The sequence below is a fragment of the Oratosquilla oratoria genome, chromosome 30 (genome assembly GCF_046742065.1).
Source record: "Oratosquilla oratoria isolate Oo_2021 chromosome 30, ASM4674206v1, whole genome shotgun sequence".
Taxonomy (NCBI): domain Eukaryota; kingdom Metazoa; phylum Arthropoda; class Malacostraca; order Stomatopoda; family Squillidae; genus Oratosquilla; species Oratosquilla oratoria.
The window spans coordinates 8327079-8341279 of NC_134806.1; the positions used below are offsets into that span (position 1 = coordinate 8327079).

Sequence of the window (14201 nt, forward strand, 5' to 3'; positions counted from 1 at the left end):
AGTCTCCCTGAACCCCCACCACCTGTTATTGAGTTTCCCTTTCTCCCGTGCCTCCCTCCCTGTGAATTAAGCAGGATGATGGACGAGAAGCCTTGGTGCTACAGATGCTGGGGCATAGGCCATATCTCGCGCTATTGCTCTGCTTCGGCCAGATGTGCGTGGTGTGCTGCCAACCACGATACATGCTCCTGCCCGCACAGTGTTCCTCCTGCTTCATCTACTGCTATCGCTGCTGGAGATGCCCCACCAAATTCCTCGCCTCTACGACAGCCTGACCCCTCACAGTGGAAGTGTGTTCGGTGCAAAATGCCTGGGGTTAACGTCTGGCACGGCTGTACCAAACGGTCCCGTAACACTTCAACAGGTCACACCCCACCACCTCCGCCACCCCCCGCACACTCATCTCCACGTCACACTGATTCAGCTGACATCATTGCTCTCCGTAAGTCAGTTGCCACCCTGTAATCCCGCTGCACTGCTCTCACGGCTCGTTTTGACACCATAGATGCCCGTATAGACAGTATCATAGCCCAGCAAACTGTTACTGCAAACTCCTTATCAAGTTTGGTTGAATCACATCAGGTTGTCATCACCACCATCACAACTCTTACTGATAAACTTGACAAGGTCGCCTCCCACCTTGAAAAGATAACTAGTGTGCAGCCAAGGTCTTCCTTGCCCAGTATTCCACCCGGTAGCGCCCTACCCACTTCTGCCTCCCGCCACAGTAAGACTAAACTTCGCTAGTCACATTCATTTTCATGCCATCTCTTGGAATGCCTTTGGTATTAGACACTCCTCTAAACTCACGGCACTTAAAACCTATGTTTATCAACATCATCCACAAGTCATATTTATACAAGAGGCCTTTCCTGGTAATGCTCCACATGGGGAGGAGGCTCCTTTGCTCACATGGTATGTCTCATATGTACACTATACCAGAAATGGCCTCATTACCTACATTCAATCATCCCTGCCTCACACGCTCGTTGGTTCCTCTGCGCAACCTGATATGACCTTTCAGCTCTTTGAGATTACCGTAGGAAATAGTACTCTTCGGTTGTGCAATGTCTACTCTGCTCCCGGTTTGATTAATTTACCAGCCCTTCCTATACCTACAGATAGTGGAATGATCTATATGGGGGATTTTAATGCAAGGCACCCTGCTCTTGGAGACGTATCTCCCACTCTCAACCGCGCTGGCAGGCCCCTGCTAGACTACATCCGCCGACATCGCCTAACACGTTGGGATACTGGTGGTGCCACACACACTCGTGGAGGTACTATAGATCACATTATCACTGCAGGTCTTGTGGCATCCAATGTCTTTTGCTCATCTATCCCTTCTCTCTTCTCTGACCATGTTGCTATTAGCCTAACATACTCCATCCTACAGGCTCAAACTTCCATCCCCCATCACCGTGCCCGCCCCGCATCTCTATCCCTCCTAAATACTGCCCCACATACATCTCGTATATTTCTCGCCTCCTTCCCACTTTTGATCTTCTTTCTCCTGACAGCCTATACGATTCACTGGTGAATTCTACACATGACTTCTACACGCACTATGTGCTCCGACCACACATTCAACGTCGCACTAAGACCCGTTCTTGGACACTGGATCAGCGTATTGCCCAAGCGGAAAGAATAGCGGTGGATGCTGGGCTTTCCTTTCAAAGGCAGCCCACGCCTGAACACCTGCACCATTATCAGCTGGCCAGGGATGACCTGGTTGCCCTTCAGAAATGCGTGTACACAGAGTCTTGGCAGAAATTTACAGATAGTATTAACCATCAGACTAGTACGGGCACTATGTGGCATCTTATAAAAAAGGTTGTCAAGAAGAAATCCGCCTGCACTCTGCACCACAGTCCGCTTGAGTATGCACAAGATCTTATTACTACCTGGTCAGAGCAGTCACAAACTCGCAACCTTCCTGAGAATGTCCAAGAGGCACTGTCCTCCCACCGCAGCTCTCGTAACCTCCGCCTAATGGGTGCGTTACTACAGACAGATGAAGAAGATGACATCCCATTCACCGAGGACGAGCTACACCGTGCTCTTGCTAGGGTTAAGAATTCTGCCCCTGGTGAGGATGTCCTCACTTATCAAGTCCTTCGTCTCCTTCAGAATGTTCCTAGTAACCCCCTACTACAGCTCTTCAATCTCTGCCTTTGCCTGGGGCATGTGCCTTCAGCCTAGACCAAAAGCACTATCATTCCTATACCGAAACCTGGCACCAACAAATTTAGGCCTATCTCTCTCACCACCTGTTTTAGCAAAGTGTTTGAACGCATCCTTCTTGCCCGACTGATGCACCGACTACTGGATAAGCTCTCCCCCAGTCTTTATGGTTTCCTTCCGCAACGGAGCACACACCACTGCCTAGTTGAACTCTACACACGTCTCTCCCCCACCAGTGTGGTTGCTTTCTTGGACCTCAAATCTGCCTTCGATATAACCAACAGGGAAATTATCCTTGACCAACTGGTGAACTTTGGAGTTCGGGGGAACCTACTAAAATGGATTCGAGGTTACCTTTGTAATAGAACGTCACGTGTCTACTTCAAGGGGTTGTACAGTTCCTATGAATCATTCGAACTGGGCATCCCGCATGGAGGTGTGCTAAGTCCCTTCTTATTCAATATCCTGATGCATCGTCTACTCTCCCTCCTTCCTATCATCCCCGGTACTACTATCACCTGCTATGCAGATGATATATGCATCCACTCCACCTCACCACATGACCTTCAGCGCATGCTCCATGACTTCAACATGGCCGCTACCTCCTGTGGCCTCCTTTTCTCCCCAGAGAAAAGCAGGATTTTTACCTCACACAATGCCAGAGCTCTGCCTGCATTCACTATGGGTGGTCATGACATCCCTCACTGCACACAGTACAGTATACATATCTGGGAGCACCAGTCCGAATCACCCCAGCTACACCTGCGCGTCAACGAATTCACCCCCTCGTGAAAAGCCTTCTTGACCGTCTGGAGCCCCACTTTGCACCTATCAAGTGGCTTGCCAACAATGCTGTAGGTATCTCCATCCCAGTGGCAAGGACTCTCTACATCCTACTGCTTCGGTCAATAGTCGACTATCTATCCCCTGCCTTGTGTCAACTTCCTAAACCAGCGCTCGAGCCACTTGAAAAATTCCAGAATCGAGTCATGAGGTTTATCCTGGGGTGCTCTCTCTCTACCCGTGTTGTGAACATGCAGTTAGAACTCAACCTACCTCCTCTAGTAGAGAGGATTTATGCCATTGTGTCCTATTTCACTGTTAAGTGTCTCCACTACCCCAATCTTGCTCCACACTTCACTGATGTCATAAGTGCGTCACTGGGTCCGGACGCACCCAGACCCCCACTTCGAGCAGGTGGACATACCCTCATTAGGGTAGTGAGTGATATTCTCCGTGGCCTGGACATCAATGTACCTGGGAAGGCGGAACCCCCTGATTTACCACCATGGCGTGTCCCCCTCCCCGCTGTCACATTTACACCAACCTCGAAAGCTGCCTATCCCCCCCCCTGCAGAAACAATTAGCTCTGGAGACTATTGCAGGTATATCTACGTCTGTGCCTATGGCACACCACGTCTATGTAGATGGTTCTGTGCAAGCGGATGGAAGAGCAGCGTGTGCCATCTTCTCCCCAACCTTGGAGCCTCCTGTACCAGATGACTCATGGATTGGCCGCAGACTGCCCACCTCATTGAGCTCCACCTACTGTGAACTGAATGCAATCTTGGATGCTGTAACTCTCCTTATTCGACATCGTATGAACGGGATAATTATTTGTGACTCCCAATCAGCCCTGCACGCCCTATCCTCGCCAAGACCTATCTGCAGCCGTGTTGTGAATGAAATCCTATGTCGACTTGCTACTGCAAACGATGCTTCTCTTACCATACCGTTTGTATGGATACCCTCCCACATTGGACTACATGGCAACGACATGGTGGATCGTATCGCTAAGGCGGCCTGTATAGCAGATGGACATGTACGAGATGCCGAACCCTCCCTCCGATGTCTACGAAACATCATCCACTCAGTTGGGTTTGACATGACGATGCGACGCAGAAATGCAGAGAAGGCTAACAGTGTGTCCATACAACATCATCATCACTTTCTCCACAGTCGCTACAAGTATCGCAAACGCGGGTTAACTGTGCGAAAACACAATGTAATTAGTGCTCGACTCAGGATGGGGTATCGGCCCTTGTGGCAGGTTGCCCACACTCTTTACATGCCACAGTACACCACCTGTAAACTATGCGACAGCCCTAATGCTAACAACCTAGAACACTATTGTCTTCAGTGCCCCACAGTAAGAGATCTTCTACCAAGAGGTCAGACCTTGATTCAAATCTGCACGTTCTTACTCGAGGCTGACAACCTTGAGATAATACTTACCCGTTTTCCTCACTTCGGTGGTTATTGACTGTATTATTGATCAAGTCGAGGAACACTGCAGAAGGGTGAAGTCCTGGGTCGACTACACTTTTCTTCTGCTTCCACAGCTTGTTCAGCCTGGAGGGGGGGGGGGAGGGCGTCGTTGTGTGATATTGGTTACGTCCTCCTGTGATGTTACACAGCCCATTCTGACAAATATTATTGCTGCTCATATCCATTACCGTTTGTTTTCCATTAGAATGCTTATGCACTCACACTCAATTTTAAAATTGTTTAATGTATTTTTTTTTCTCCCACCCCTTTGCACTCCTCTCATCGGCGACCTTCAGTGATACTGTTTACTGTATATGATCCTTACGTATGACTATGTACACTGCCGTTACGACTTTTGTTTATCAAATGTTCGTGCCTACTGTATTATTTACTGAGTCGAGGAGCCCGCAAGGGGAATGAGGTCTTGAATCGACAGCATTCCTCTACTTCCTCAGGTTATTCAACCTGGGGGGGAGGGGCGTCATGTCATGTCGAGTGCGTCCTCTCGTGATGCTACTCGACACATTCTGTCTAGATTTGTTGCTTCCCATAACCATTATTATATGTATTCCAATTGTATGTTTACGTACTCGGACTATACCAAAAGAAGGAAAAGGGGAGGGGGGATAGATTTTTTTTTTTTTTTTTTTTTTCTCTCTTACCTTTTGCGCCCCTCACATCGATGGCCTTAATGATATTGCGCATTATGTATGTCATTTAGGTCTGTCTATGCACACTACCATTATGTCCTATGTCTGTCAAATGTTCGTGATTGTACTGTGCTTGGTTGTGGGACTTATTGTCCTCACTGCTGTCATTTATTACTAAGACTATCACATTGTATTCAATGTTATATTGCTATTACAGATATGACATCATTGAGGCTCTGACTCATATGCATTGTACTACTATTGATTGTGTATCCATCTGATGCATTATATTAACATTTTGTACTTGTATATCCATGTACTGACTGACGCCTTGGCGTAATAAATTAATAAAATAAAATTCTCTCTCTCTCTCTCTCTCTCTCTCTCTCTCTCTCTCTCTCTCTCTCTCTCTCTCTCTCTCTCTCTCTCTCTCTCTCTCTCTCTCTCTCTCTCTCTCTCAACCCCTCTCTCTGCATGTGTGTATGTATTTACCTAATTGTAGTATACAGGAAAGGAGCAATGGTCATTGGGTCCTGTCTCCTATTCTCTAATTTTCTAACATACCTAGACTCAAATTCATGTATGGTTCTAACTTAATCTATATCTTTGATTTCCAATTATCATATTTAGATCTGAACTCATGTATTGTTTGAGCTTGGGCTATATCACCTAAGCTATTCCACATATTTATGCATCTATATGGAAAATTATATTTCTTCACATCCTTTAGACATGTGGTCTTTCTTAATTTACTTCCATGACCTCTTAAAGCCCTCCCATCTTTAATCAAGAGATCTCTTCTGTCAATGCAATCTATCCCCTTTAGTGACCTGAATACTGTAATCATATCACCTCTTTCTCTGATCTTTCAAAGTTAGCAGACCCAGTACCTTTAGTCTTTCCACATATGGTTTATCTGCCAGGTTTGGTTGTTGCCCTTTGTATTCTCTCAATCTTGCATATATCCTTCACTCTGTGTGGTTACCATACTACTGACACATATTCCAGTCTTGCCTGTATCAGGGTTTTGATGAGTTTTTCATCATCTCTTCATCCATATAATAGAATGTCACTTTATTTTTCTGCAGTAGTCTATATGTTTCTCCCACAATCCTTCTTATATGTCTGTCATGTGACAGGTTGTCTTTTATCAACACTCCCAAGTCTTTCTACTGTTTTGCTTTTGTAATGTGTTTGCTTCCCAAGGAATAGTTTAAGGATGGACTTTTGCCACTATATTCTATTTCCAGTACTTTACATTTTTTGGTATTAAACTTCATTTCCCATTCTTGGCTCCATGCAAAAATAGTATCTAGATCTTTTTGCAATATTCTACCATCCTCTTTTTTCACTCTTATCATGATTTTTGTGTCATCTGCAAACATGTTGGCATAGCTTGTTCCTTTCATCATGTCACTAACATAGACAAAAAACATTATTTGTGCAAGCATTGAACCTTGTGGTACTCTGCTTGTTACTGCTCTACAACTTGACCTCTTATCCTTTACTACTGTCCTCATGTATCTTTCAAAAAGTCTTTAATCCATTCTGATAGTTTGGCTCTCAGTCCTCCAATATGCTCCAATTTCCACATAAGTCAACTGTGAGGTACTTTTTCAAATGCCTTCTCTAAGTCAAGGTACATGCAGTCCACCCACCCCTCTCTCTCTTGCAGCACATCAACAATTCTCAGGTGAAATCTTAAAAGGTTCGACACACATGACCTTCCAGATCTGAAGCCAATCTGATGTGTTTGTGTTTGTGTAAGCATGAGTGAAAGAGTGAACAATGTTGAAAGGAGGTGTATGAAAAAATATATATGTAGTATTCTGAAGTTCTGGTTTTACAACCATCTGCCAGGAAGTACCATAGCTTTTTCTCAACAACATAATTTTAAATAAATCTGGATTCAGTCTTATTAAACATTCTTTTGGTAACATTATGAACATAAGTTTAAGCTTATATACATACATACATACATATACCAAGGCTTTTTCCCCCTTACAAGGGAGGTAGCCAAAAAGAAAAAGGCATAAAATAATTCCCACCCATTCCATCCCTGAATACACTCCACTCCCCTCCACCCTCCCTCTTATCTTAGCACCTCCTGAATGACGGGTCATCCCTGCTCCTTGTCCACTGCCCTGGGTCAGAAGCAGTGTCGCAAGACACAGCACATCCACAGCAAGGCCGCTTCATTAAATCGGCGACCCCCCTCTCCGTCCCCCCGTGCATAAAAGGAGAAGACGGGGAGAAATCCCTTTGGGCTGCGTCAAATTTTGCTCACACATACTACCTCACCCCCCATCCACCCACCCATTCCACCTCATGCATCATATCATCCATACACAACCATTCTCCATTCACCCCTATCTTCTATCCTCTCCCGTCCTTCCTCAACAGACATTCCCCTCTTCCCCAAAGACCCCTTCACCCCATCCATCCACCTCATCCTAGGATGCCCCCTCATGTTCACTCCCTCCACATCTGCCTTCCATACCTCTTTTACTAGTCTTTCTTCACTCATTCTTTCCATGTGTCCAAACCATCCTAATACTCTTTCATCAACCCAATCTCCCAACTCCCTTTCCACCCCTGTTTTCCTCCTCACCTCCTCATTTCTCACTCTATCCAGCCTAGTAGCCCCCATCATACTTCTCAGACACCTCATCTCAAACACATTCAAACTTCTTCTCTCTTGCTCTCTTATGTTCCATGTTTCTGTCCCATACAGTGCTGTTGGCACAATCACTCCTCTTAGCATCCATTCCCAAATGTCTATTCCTCATTACACTTTTTAATCCACCAAGGCATTTACTCGCTTCTCTCAATCTACATTCTACCTCCACTCCACCTTTTCCTGCCACATACGCACCCAAGTATCTAAAACTATCCACTTCCTCCAGTCGCTCTCCCTTAATGTTCACTTCCAGTCTGCTGCCATTTTCACCCTTTGTACATCTCATCACCTTACTTTTACCCACATTTATCTTCAGCTTTCTTCTATCACACACTCTCCCAAACTCTGTCACCAACTTCCTCAATCCCTCCTCTGATCCTGCCACAAGCGCAGTGTCGTCCGCAAACAACAGCTGGCTCACCTCCCACTTTTCTCCATTTTCTTTAACCATCTCCAATCCCTGACCCACCACCCTTGCATTTACCTCTCGCACCACCCCATCCATGTAAAGATTGAATAGCCAGGGCGACATAACGCATCCCTGACGAAGTCCCACCTTTACCTCAAACCACTCACTCTCCATTTCTAATCCTGACACATGCTCTACTACTCTCATAAAAAATCTTGACAGCTCCTAGAAGCTTTCCTCCTATCCCGTATATCTGCAAAACCTCCCACAGTGCCTTTCTGTCTACCCTATCATAAGCCTTTTCCAAATCCATAAAAGCCCAAAAAACATCCTTCCCCTTTCCTATAGCTTTCTCACATATCTATCTTGCCACGAAAATCTGATCTACACAACCTCTACCTGCCCTAAATCCACGCCGTTCCTCAACAATTATTCCCTCTGTTCCTCTCCTAAACCTCTCAATCAGGACCCTCCTCCCATAAGCCTTCCCAACTACACTTAACAAGCTAATCCCTCTGAAACTACTACACTCACACTTGTCCCCTTTTCCCTTGTAAAGTGGAACTATACAGGCACTCCTCCAGCACTCTACCCTCTCTCCAGCAAACATTAAATAACCTCACCAACCAGCCCACTGGATAATTTCATTGTAAAGAAAATAATTGTTGAATATGTAGGAGCTCACTGCATGTCCCTGTCTTGATAGGCTTTGGTGAGAAACTGTCTTGTGTGTGTTCCTGTCTTGCCTATTACTTTCTGCCATTGTTATTCTGTATTCCCTGAATATGTCTGAATAGACGAAAACATTTGGATCATAGTGTCTTATTTCCCAAGTGGTTTTCTGCAAAATAGGTGTGTGTGTATATGTATATATATATATATATATATATATTTATATATAAAAATATATATATATATATATATATATATTTATATATATATATATATGTATATTTATATGGTATTAGGGATAAATTTGACACTTTTTTTGGAGAGGAAAGAAAAACTTCATATCTTGGCTAAAAATTTATGTATTCTAAAAATTCAAAGTGCATCTCTTAGAAGATCTTTTGCTAAATACAGCTCACTCAAAGAAGCTGACCTGAGCCTCCACCATGGCCTTCAGGTGGGACCTGAAACTGCAGCAAGTGGCCTTCATGGTGTCCTTCAAGAGACACCTGAACACCAGTTTGATCCTGGCAACCAGCAAGTCCTTGGTGTTGCAGGTGGTATGATTGGTGTCTTTTTCAACTGCGCCCCACACATAATAGTCCATGGAGTTGCAATCAAGTGAGTTGGGGGGGCCAGATGTTGGGAGTGGTGAAGTTGTAGACGTTCTTAGACAGCCACTTTTAGTTTTTCCCGGAGGTGTGACACAGAACTGAGTCCTGCTGCCACCCTCTCCACTCAGCTCTTGACAACAGTGGACAGCAACTCAATATAGCCATCTGAAGTGAGTCTGAGTCCCTCTTTCAAAGATGTGGGGCGGCATGACATGGCCTTCGCTGGAAACACACCCAAAGACCATCACAATTTAAGGAAACTTGGTCTTCATGAAGTGCAGGACTTCGTGGGGACTATAAGCTAGCCACCTGTTGTTCTGTGTGTTGTGCAATTGGTCCTGGCAGAAGTTCTCCTTGTCTGAGGAGAACCAGAGCATCCCCAGCTCGACTGGGTGTTTGAAGTTGACGAGTTTCTTGGCTTTTGTAAGGTGATTTTCTTGGGCCTTGTTGGTGAGTAGTTGGCGCATACATTTCTTGTATGAGGAGTAGCGAAGATCTTCGTTCAGCGCTTTCTTCATAGTCACCACTCCAACGCCCACCTCTCTCACTAAGGTCTGCATTGCCTTGCCTGGATCTTGCCGCACCATTTTTTGCAGCTTCTCGATGAAATTCGTTGTGCGGACAGTCAGAATGCCTGCTATGATCCTTTCTGCTAGCCACTGCTTCTACATCTCCGTCTCAGTTGTCCAGCTCACATCTCACAGCCTCCACAGTATTCAAGAAGCAATGAGCTGCAGCTAAGTTTTCCAATTTTTTTAATGCGGCACAAATCATCATGATGCAGGTCTCTCTCTTCCAATATTCCATTTTTTTCCAGTGGTCCATACTTTTTAGCTCTCACACCTACCAATAGTACACAGAATTAGCTATCCATTGCACCTTATCACTATTTAATCCTTCAAATGGTTCTGAAATGACAGAAGATAGAAAAATTATCAAATTTATCCCAAACACCCTCTCTCTCTCTCTCTCTCTCTCTCTCTCTCTCTCTCTCTCTCTCTCTCTCTCTCTCTCTCTCTCTCTCTCTCTCTCTCTCTCTCTCTCTCTCTCTCTCTCTCTCTCTCTCTCTCTCTCTCTCTCTCTCTCTCTCTATATATATATATATATATATATATACATATATACATTTACCAAAGGCTTTTTCCACTCCCCTCCACCCTCCTCCCTCCCTACCTTGGCACCTCCTGGATGACGGGTCATCCCTGCATCCTGTACACTGCCCTGGGTCAGAAGCAGTGTCGCAAGACACAGCACATCCACAACAAGGCCACTTCATAAATTCGGCGACCCCCCCCCCTCTCCGTCCCCCCATGCCGAAAAGGAGAAGACGGGGAGAAATCCCTTTGGGCTGCGTTAATTTTTTTTCTCATACATAGTTCCTCATCCCCCATCCCCCACCCACTCCCCCTGATGCATCACAGCATCATCTATACACAACCCCTCTCCATTCACACCCATCTTATGTCCTCTCCCGTCCTTGCTCCACAGACATTCCTCTCTTTTGTAATGCCCCTTTCACCCCATCCATCCATCTCATCCTAGGATGCGCCCTCATATTCACTCCTTCCACTTCTGCCTTCCACACTTCTTTTACTAATCTCTCTTCACTCATTCTTTCCATGTGTCCAAACCATCCTAATATTCTTTCATCAACCCTATCTCCCAGCTCCTTTTCCACCCCTGTTCTCCTTACCTCCTCATTTCTCTATCTAGCCTAGTAACCCTTATCATACTTCTCAGACATTTCATCTCAAACACATTCAAACTCCTCTCTTCCTCTCTCATGTTCCATATTTCTGCCCCGTACAGTGCTGTTGGCACAATCACTCCTTCATATAACCTCTTAGCATCCATTCCCAGATGTCTATCTCTCATTACACTTTTTAATCCACCAAGGCATTTACTTGCTTCTCTCAATCTGCATTCTACCTCCACCCCCACTCCTCCCTTTCCTGCCACATTCGCACCCAAGTATCTAAAAATATCCACTTCCTTCAGTCTTTCATCCTTAATACTCACTTCCAGCCGCTGTCACTCTCTCCCCTTGTACATCTCATCACCTTACTTTTGCCCACATTTACCTTCAGCTTCCTTCTCTCACACCTTCTTAAACTCTGTCACTAACTTCCTCAATCCCTCCTCTGATCCTGCTACAAGCGCTGTGTCGTCAGCAAACAACAACTGGCTCACCTCACACTTTTCTCCATTTTCTTTAACCATCTCCAACCCCTGACCCACTACCCTTGCATTTACCTCTCGCACCACCCCATCCATGTAAAGATTGAACAGCCAGGGCGACATACACATCCCTGACGATATCCCATCTTTACCTCAAACCATTCACTCTCTCCATTTCTAATCCTAATACAAGCTCTACTACTCTCGTAAAAACTCGCGACTGCTCTTAACAGCTTTCCTCCTATCCCATATATCTGGAGTACCTCCCGCAGTGCCTTCCTGTCTACCCTGTCGTAAGCCTTTTCCAGATCCATAAAAGCCCCAAAAAACATCCTTACCTTTTCCTATAGCTTTCTCACATATCTGTCTTACCACAAAAATCTGATCTACACAACCTCTACCTGTCCAAATCCCACACTGTTCCTCACCAATTACTCCCTCTTGTTCCTCTCCTAATCCTCTCAATCAAGACCCTCCCATAAGTCTTCTCAGTTACACTCAACAAGCTGATCCCTCTGAAACTACTACACTCACACTTGTCCCCCTTTCCCTTGTAAAGCAGAACTATACAGGCACTCCTTCAGTCCTCCAGCACTCTACCCTCTCTTAAACAAACATTAAATAACCTCAACAGTCAGTCCACCATAACTGTACCTCCTTTCTTCAGACATTCTGCATGGCATCCATCCAACCCAGGTGCCTTACCTGCTTTCATCATCTTAACAGCTGCTTTCACTTCATCCTTCCCCATTTCTCCATTTTCCTCACTCATCACTCTCATTTTCTTAGTGCTTCCCACTGCAACTACCTTTCCCTCCTTATCCTCCTTCACATTTAGCAACTCCCTAAAATACTCTTCCCACCTTCCTCTCACTGCCTTCTCTTCCATTATCATCTCTCCATCTGCACCTTTTACCTTTTCTTCTCTACTTGATTCGCCTCCTCTTTCTCTTTTAATTTCCTTCCAAAAAGTCTATCTATTACTTTTAATATTTTCTGTCATCTGCTTTCCTCTTTGCTTCCTTTATCTTATGCATAACTTTCCTTCTCTTTACTTTGTACCTCTCATACGATTCCCTCGTCCTAATTTGTAGCCAATCTATGAATCCCTGCTTTTTCTCTTCTACACCCTTCTTTGCTTCCTCATCCCACCACTCACTACCCTTCCTTCTAATTCCTCCCGCCCTCCTTGTTCCACACACCATCTTTGCATACCTTATGACTCCCTCCTTGAACCATCCCCATTCCACCTCCACTCCTAGTTCTACTCTATCCTTTACTCCCACTCCTCTTTCAGCTTTTTATACTCATTCTCCTTTTTTCTCTCATTTAATGAGTTCACTCTAAGCACCTTCCTACCTTCTGCCCTTTTACTCTTTCTCCACCTATTCTCCACTCTCAATTTACCTTCCATCAGATCATGATCTGATATTCCCCCACTCTCTCCCCTTAGAATATGTACATCCTTAACTCTTCCTACCATACTCCTGGTCCATTAACGCTCTATCTGCCACCCTTTCATCCACCACCCTCTCCCATGTGTACTTATGCTTGACTTTCTTCCTAAACACTGTATTTGATATCATCAACTCTCTTTCAAGACATCTCCACCATCAATTCTCCACTACGATTTTTACCTAGAACTCCATACTTCCCAATCACTCCATCTATTGGTTCATTTCCTACCCTAGCATTAAGGTCTCCCAATACAACTACATTGACATTTCTTCCTAATCCCTCTATGCACTCATTTATATCTACCCAAAAAAAAAAGCTCCCTTTCCTCTACACTCTTCTCACTACCAGGCCCATACCCACAAAAACCCATGTCTCCCTTCCCAGCTTCACCTTCATCCACATCAACCTTGATGAAACCTCCTTCCACTCCACTACATGCTTATCTGTTCACTTACTACAATAGCCACCCCTTCTCTCCCTCGTTCCCTCTTCACTCGTGAGTACCTCCCAGCTTCACTCCCTAACTCACAATTTCTCTTTCCTCTCATTTTAGTTTCACTCAAAGTCAGCACATCCATCTTTCTTCTCACAAACATACTGCCTATATCTTCCCTTTTACTCTCATCTGTACCACATCCACGCACATTAAAAGACCCAAACCTTAGGGTACTGGTTGGAAAACTCCCAGACCCTCTTATGCCTTTACTTTTTTTTAGGAATGCCCCCTTTTGGGGCTATAGGTAGCAGAACTCCTAATCCCATCCTCCGTCCCGTTTTTTGTCGCCTTTTATGACTCAAGTGGAAAGACTTGGTGGTAGCATTTTCTTCCCCCACCACAGGGTAGGCGAAAAAAGGAAATGAATATTCAGAGAAATGGTACAGGACAGTAACAAGGGGTTGGGGGACAGCATAACGGAGGGATAGTCGTAGTATAAAAGTGTCATAATTTCTCTATGAACAGATTTTTCCTCTATCACAGACAAAATTATGTGTGGCTCTGGTCCATAGGGGCGCCCCATATAGACCCTAAAGTATCAACTGCATGCTACTTTGCCACAATAACATGCAGCCAATAGCCCAGACGGGGTTTG

The 14201-nt window shown here is 45.0% G+C and overlaps 1 protein-coding gene across 1 annotated transcript in view; it reads left to right on the plus strand.

Annotated features, from left to right (window-relative positions):
* The first annotated feature begins 776 nt into the window (after nucleotides 1-776).
* Nucleotides 777-14201, plus strand: part of LOC143041007 (uncharacterized) — a 36564-nt gene continuing 23139 nt past the window's right edge. The window contains exon 1 of the mRNA XM_076212544.1: nucleotides 777-1280. The gene's annotated coding sequence lies outside the window, so the exon portion shown is untranslated. The remainder of the gene's footprint in view (nucleotides 1281-14201) is intronic.